The following is an 8,545-nucleotide window of genomic DNA, read 5'->3' on the forward strand; positions in this document are numbered from 1 at the left end:
TGTTATAAGGCTATCAAAAAAGTTTCATAGTGACTAATCATGCATATATGTGTTCTAAGGCTATCAAAAAAAAAATCATAGTGATTCAATCTTGCATATATGTGTTCTAAGGCTGCAAAAAAATTTATAGTGATTCAATCATGCATATTTGTGCTCCAAGGCTGCAAAAAAATCATATTGATTCAATCATACATATATGTGTTCTAAGCATGTCAAAAAAATCCCTTAGTGAATTAATCATGCATATATGTGTCCTATGGTTGTCAAAATATTTCATAGTGAATCAATCACGCATATATGTGTCCTAAGGCCATCAAAAAAATTTCATAGTGATTCAATCATGTATATATGTGTTCTAAGGCTGTCAAAAAAATTCATATTGATTCAATCATAAATATATGTGTTCTAAAGCAGTCAAAAACAATTTATAGTGATTCAATCATGCACATATGTGTTTTAAGGTTGTCAAAAAAATTATAGTAATTTAATCATGCATCTGTGTTCCAATGCTCTCAAAAAATTATTGTAGTGATTCAATCTTACATATGTGTTGTTATGCAGGCCAAAAAAATTCATAGTGATCCAATCACGCATAAATATATGTTCAAAAGCTATCAAAAAATTTTCATAGTGATTCAATCATGAAAATATGTATTATATGGCTGTCAAAAAAAAAATCATAGTGATATAATCATGCAGATATGTGTTCTACAGTTGTCAACAAAATTATATAGTGATTCAATCATGCATATATGTGTTCAAATGCTCTGGCAAAAAAAATTCATAGTGATCAATCATGCATATATGTGTTCTAAGGCTTCAAAAAAAAATCATAGTGATGTCATCATGCATATATATGTTCTAAGCCTGTCAAAAAAATAATTAGAGTGATTCAATCCTACATATATGCATTCAATTCTGCTTATATGTGTCCTAAGGCTGTCAAAAAAAAATTATATTGATTCAATCATGAATATATGTGTTCTAAGGCTGTCAAAAAAATCTCATAGTGATTTAATCATGCATATATGTGTTCTATGGTTGTTAAAAAAAATTCACAGTGATTCAATCATGAATATATGTGTTCAAAGGCTGTCAAAAAAATTTAATGGTGAGTCAATCATGCATATATTTAATCTAAGTCTGTCAAAAACATTTCATAGTGATTCAATCATGCATATATATCTTCTAGGACTATCAAAATTTTTTATAGTGGTTAAATCATGCATATTTGTGTTCTAAGGCTATCAAAAAAATTTCACAGTGATTCAATCATGCATATATGTGTGCTAAGGCTGTGAAAAACTTTCATTGTAATTCAATCATGAATATATGTGTTCTAATGCTACCAAAAAAATTTCATAGTGATTCAATCACGCATATATGTGTTCTAAGGTTGTCAAAAAAAATTCATAGTGATTCCATCATGCATATATGGATTCTAAGGTTGTCAAAAAAAATTTATACTGATTCAATCATGCAAATAATTTGTAGTGATTCTGTCATGCATATAAGTGTTCTAAGGCTGTAAAAAAAAAATAATACTGATTCAATCATGCATATATGCTTCTAAGGCTGAAAAAAAAATTCATAGTGATTCAATCATGCATATATGTGTTCTACGGCTGTCAAAAAAAAATCATAGTGGTTCAGTGATGAATATATGTGTTCTAAGGCTGTCAAAAAATTTTCATAGTGAATAAATAAGGCTTATATGGGTTTTAAGGCTGTCAAAAAAATTTCAAAGTGAATAAATCATGCATATATGTGTTTTAAGGTTTTCAAAAAATATTTATAGTGATTCAGTCCTGCATATATGAGTTCTAAGGCTATGAAAAAAAATTGTAGTGATTCAACCATGAAAATATGTGTTCTAAGGCTGTCAAAAAAATCTCATAGTAATTCAATCACGCATATATGTGTTCTATGGTTGCCAAAAAAATTTCATAGTGATTCAACCATGCATATATGTGTTCTAAGGCTGTAAAAAAAAATTGAATTGGTACAATCTTGCATATATGTGTTCTAAGGCTGTCAAAAAAATCCCACAGCGATACAATCATGCATATATGTGTTCTATGGCTATACAAAAAAATTCATAGTGATTCAATCATGCAAATATGTGTTCTAAGGCTGTCAAAAAAAATCATAGTGATTAAATCTTGCTTATATGTGCCCTAAGTCTGTCAAAATAAATTCACAGTGATTCAATCATGCATATGTATGTTCTAACGTTGTCAAAAAAATTTTATAGCGATTCAATCATCCATATATCTTTTCTAAGGCTGTCGATGAAAATTTGTATTGATTCAATCATGCATATATGTGTTCCATGGTTGTCAAAAAAATTTCATAGTGAATCAATCGTGCATATATGTGTTCTAAGGCTGTCAAAAAAAAATTCATAGAGATTTAATCATGCATATATATGTTGTAATGCTCTAAAAAAAAATTTGTAGTAATTCAATCAGGCATATATATGTTCTAAGGATGTCAAAAAAATATTGTCGTGATTCAATAATGCATGTATGTGTTATACGGCTGTGAAAAGATTTTATAATGATTCAATCATGCACAAATTTGTTTTAAGCGTGTCAAAAAATTTTCGTAGTGATTTAAACATGCATGTATGTATTCTAAGGCTGTCAAAAAGCTTCATTCTGATTAAATCACAATTATATGTGTTCTAAGGTTGTCAAAAAAATTAAATTGATTGAATCATGCATGTATGTATTCTAAGGCCGTCAAAAAAATTTGTATTGATTCAATCACGCATATATTTGTTCTAAGGCTGTCAAAAAAATTTCAGAGTGATTCAATCATGCACATATACGCTCTGAGGCTATCAAAAAAAATTCATAGTGATTCATTCATTCATATATGTGTTATAAGGCTGTCAAAAAATTTCATAGTGATTCAATCAAGCAGATTTGTGTTCTAAGGTTGTCAAATTTTTTTTATAGAGATTCAATGATGCATATATGTGTTCTAATACTCTAAAAAAAAATTCATTGTGACTCAATCATGCATATATGTGTTCAAAGGCTGCAAAACATTTCATAGTTTTTTAATCATGCATATATGTGTTCTAAGTGTGTAAAAAAAAATCATAGTGGTTAAATCATGCTTATATGTGTTCTTAGGCTATCAAACAAAATAATGCTGATTCAATCATGCATATATGTTTTCTAAGGCTGCAAAAAAATTTTACAGTGATACAATCATGCATATATGTGTCCTAAGTCTATCAAAAAACTTTCATAGTGATTCAATCATGCATATATGTGTTCTAAGGCTGTCAAAAAAATTTCATAGAGATTTAATCACGCATCCATTTGTTCTAAGGCTGTCAAAAATAATTTATAGTGATTCAATGATGCACATATGTGTTTTAAGGTTGTCAAAAAAAAATTATAGTAATTCAGTCATGCATGTGTGTTCCAATGCTCTCAAAAAATATTTGTAGTGATTCAATCTTACATATATGTGTTCCTATGCAGGCCAAAAAATTTCATAGTGATCCAATTATGCATATATGTGTTCTAAGGCTGCAAAAAAATTTCATAGTGATCCAATCACTCATATACATGTTCAAAAGCTATCAAAAAAATTTCATAGTGATATAATCATGCAGATATGTGTTCTTCAGTTGTCAAAAAAAAATTATAGTGTTTCAATCATGCATATATGTGTTCAAATGCTCTGGCAAAAAAAAATCATCATGCTCAATCATGCATATACGTGCTCTAAGGCTGCAAAAAAATTTTGTAGAGATGTCATCATGCATATATATGTTCTAAGCATGTCAAAAAAAAAATTAGAGTGATTCAATCCTACATATATGCATTAAATTCTGCTTATATGTGTCCTAAGGCTGTCAAAAAAAAATTATATTGATTCAATCATGAATATATGTGTTCTAAGGCTGTCAAAAAAATCTCATAGTGATTTAATCATGCATATATGTGTTCTATGGTTGTTAAAAAAATTTCACAGTGATTCAATCATGAATATATGTGTTCAAAGGCTGTCAAAAAAAATTAATGGTGAGTCAATCATGCATATATTTAATCTAAGTCTGTCAAAAACATTTCAAAGTGATTCAATCATGCATATATATCTTCTAGGGTTGTCAAAAATTGTATAGTGGTTCAATCATGCATATATGTGTTCTAAGGCTGTCAAAAAAATTTCACAGTGATTCAATCATGCATATATGAGTGTTAATGCTGTGAAAAACTTTCATTGTAATTCAATCATGAATATATGTGTTCTAATGCTATCAAAAAAATTTCATAGTGACTCAATCATGCATATATGTGTTCTAAGCATGTAAAAAACAAATCATTGAGATTAAATCGAGCTTATATGTGTTCTAAGGTTGTCAAAAAAATTTCATAGTGATTCCATCATGCATATATGGGTTCTAAGTTTGTCAAAAAAAATTTATACTCATTCAATCATGCAAATAATTTGCAGTGATTCAGTCATGCATATAAGTGTCCTAAGGCTGTCAAAAAAAAGTCCTATTGATTCAATCATGCATATATGCTTCTAAGGCTGAAAAAAAATTCATAGTGATTCAATCATGTATATATGTGTTCTATGGCTGTAAAAAAAAATTCATAGTGATTTAGTGATGAATATATGTGTTCTAAGGATGTCAAAAAAATTTCAGTGATTAAATAATGCATATATGTGTGTTAAGGGTGTCAAAAAATTTTCAAAGTGATTCAATCATGCATATATGTGTTCTAAGGTTTTCAAAAAAAAATTATAGTGATTCAATCTTGCATATATGTGTTCTAAGGCTATCAAAAAAAATTCATAGTGATTCAACCATGCATATATGTGTTCTAAGGATGTCAAAAAAAAATTGAATTGGTACAATCTTGCATATATGTGTTATAAGGCTGTTAAAAAAATCCCACAGTGATACAATCATGCTTCTATGGCTGTCAAAAAAAATTCATAGTGATTTAATCATGCAAATATGTGTTCCAAGGCTGTCAAAAAAATTTCATAGTGATTAAATCTTTCTTATGTGCCCTAAGTCTGTCAAAATAAATTCACAGTGATTTAATCATGCATATATATGTTCTAACGATGTCAAAAAGACTTTATAGCGATTCAATCATCCATATATTTGTTCTAAGGCTGTCGAAGAAAATTTATATTGATTCAATCATGCATATATGTGTTCCATGGTTGTCAAAAAAAATTCATAGTGAATCAATCCTGCATATATGTGTTCTAAGGCTGTAAAAAAAAAATCATAGTGATTCAATCATGCATATATATGTTGTAATGCTCTAAAAAAATTTGTAGTAATTCAATCAGGAATATATATGTTCTAAAGATGTCAAAAAAATATCGTTGTGATTCAATAATGCATGTATGTGTTATGTGGATGTAAAAAGATTTCATAATGATTCAATCATGCATAAATTTGTTTTAAGCGTGTCGAAAAATTTTCATAGTGATTCAATCATGCATGTATGTATTCTAAAGCTGTCAAAAAAAAATTATTCTGATTAAATCATACTTATATGTGTTCTAAGGTTGTCAAAAAAATTGAGTTGATTGAATCATGCATGTATGTATTTTAAGGCTGTCAAAAAAATTTGTATTGATTCAATCACGCATATATTTGTTCTAAGGCTGTGAAAAAAATCTCATAGTGATTCAATAATGCATATATGTGTTCTATGGTTATAAAAAAAATTCAGAGTGTTTCATTCATTCATATATGTGTTCTAAGGCTGTCAAAAAATTTCATTGTGATTCAATCAAGCAGATATGTGTTCTAAGGTTGTCAAAAAAAATTTATAGAGATTCAATGATGCATATATGTGTTCTAATGCTATAAAAAAAATCATAGTGATTCAATCATGCATATATGTGTTCAAAGGCTGCAAAACATTTCATAGTTTTTTAATCATGCATATATGTGTTCTAAGTGTGTCAAAAAATTTCTTAGTAATTAAATCATGCTTATATGTGTTCTAAGGCTATCAAAAAAAATTATAGTGATTCAATCATGCATATATGTTTTCTAAGGTTATCAAAAAAAGTTTGTAAAGATTCAATCATGCATATATGTGTTCTGAGTCTGACAAAAAAATCTCATAGTGATTCAATCATGCAAAAAAAAAAAATCATGGTGATTCCATCATTCATATATTTATTCTAAGGCAGTCAAAAAAATTTCATAGTGATTCAATCATGCATATGTGTGTTCTAAGGCCATCAAAAAAATTTCATAGTGATTCAATCATGCATATATGTGTTCTTAGGCTGCCAAAAATTTTCATAGTGATTAAGTTAGTGAGATATGTGTTCTAAGGCTGTCAAAAAAATTCATAGAGATTCAATCATGCAAATATGTGTTCTAAGGTTGTCAAAAAAAATTTATAGTGTTTCAATCATGCATATATGTGTTATAAGGCTGTCAAAAAAAATTTGTAGTGAATCAATCAAGCATATATGTCTTATAAGGCTGTCAAAAAAAATTTATAGAGATTCAAGCATACAGATAGGTGTTCTAATGCTCTCAAAAAAAGTTTATAGTGATTCCATATGCGTATTTGTATTTTATGGTTCTAAAAAAAAAATCATAGTTTTCAATCATGCATATATGTGTTCTAAGGCTGTAAAAAATTTTTTATTGATTCAATCATGCATATATTGTGTTCTAAGTCTGTCAAATAAATTTATAGTGATTCAATCATGCATATATTTGTTCTAATGCTCATAAAAAAAATTTATAGTGATTCAATCACACATATATATATTCTAAGCCTGTCAAAAAAATTTATAGTGATTCAATCACGCATATATGTGTACTAAGCATGTCAAAAAAAATTTATTGTGATTCAATAATGCATATATGAGTTCTAAGGCTGTTCATAAAAATTTCGAGTGATTCAATCATGTTTATATGTGTTCTAAGGCTGTCAAAAAGAATTTGTATCAATTCAACAATGCATATATGTGTTCTTAGCCTGTCAAAAAAAATCATAGTGATTCAATCGTTCGTATATATGTTCCATGGTTGTCAAAAAATTTTCCTAGTGACTCAATCATGCATATATGTGTTCTAAGTCTGTCAAAAAAAATCACAGTGATTCAATCGTTCGTATATGTGTTCAAAGGCTGTGAGAAAAAGTTTATAGTGATTTATTCTAGCAGATATGTGTTCTGAGGCTCTCAAAAAAAATTCATAGTGATTCAATCAAGCATATATGTTTTCTAAGGGTGCAAAAACATTTCATAGTGATTGAATCAGGCATATATGTTCTAAGGGTTTCAAAAAAAATACATAGTGATTAAATCATGCATAGTTCTAAGGCTGTCAAAAAAATTTCATAGTGATCCAATCAAGCATATATGTGTTCTAAGGCTGTCAAAAAACTTTTATTTTGATTCAATCATGCATATATGTGTTCTAAGGCTGTCTAAAAAAATTTGTATTGATTCAATCATGCATATATGTGTTCTAAGGCTGTCAAAAAAATCTCATAGTGATTTAATCATGCATATATGTGTTCAATAGTTGTCAAAAGAATTTCATAGTGATTCAATCATGCATATATGTGTTCAATAGTTGTCAAAAAAATTTCATAGTGATTCAATCATTCATATATGTGTTCTAAGTCTGTCAAAAAAAAATGTATTGATTCAATCATGCATATAAGTGTTCTAAGGCTCTCAAAAAAAACTCATAGTGATTCAATCTTGCATCTATGTGTTTTAAGGCTGTCAAAAAAAAAAGTCATCGTGATTAAATCTTGTTCAGTTCTAAGGCTGTAAAAAACAATTCATAGTGATTCAATCATGCATATATGTGTTCTAAGGCTGCCAAAAAAATATTGTAGCGATTCAATCATGCATATATTTGTTCTAAGGCCGTCAAAAAAAAAATTGTATTGACTCAATCATGCATATATGTGTTCAATAGTTGTCAAAAAAATCTCATGGTGATTCAATCATGCATATATATGTTCTATAGCTGTAAAAAAAAAATCATAGTGATTCAATCATTCATATATGTGTTCTAAGGCTGTCAAAAAAAATTAATAGTGATTCAGGCATGCATATATATGATCTAAGGCAGTCAAAAAATATTGTACTTATTCAATCATGCATATATGTGTTCTAAGGCTCTCAAAAAAATGTCATTGTTATTTAATGATGCATATATGTGTTCTATGGTTGTCAAAAAAATTCATAGTGATGCAATCATGCATATATGTGTTCTAAGGCTGTCAAAATCATTTCAGAGTGATTTAATCCTACATATATGTGTCCTAAGGCTGTCAAAAAAAGTTCAAAGTGATTGAATCATGCATATAGGTGTTCTAAGGCTATCAAAAAAAATCATCGTGATTAAATCTTGTTCAGTTCTAAGGCTGTAAAAAAAATTCATAGTGATTCAATCATGCATATATGTGTTCTAAGGCTGCCAAAAAAATATTGTAGCGATTCAATCATGCATTTATTTGTTCTAAGGCCATCAAAAAATTTATATTGACTCAATCATGCA

Source organism: Nuphar pumila, chromosome 10 (assembly GCF_984573655.1).
Source record: "Nuphar pumila chromosome 10, dmNupPumi1.hap1.1, whole genome shotgun sequence".
In the NCBI taxonomy this organism is placed as follows: Eukaryota; Viridiplantae; Streptophyta; class Magnoliopsida; order Nymphaeales; family Nymphaeaceae; genus Nuphar; species Nuphar pumila.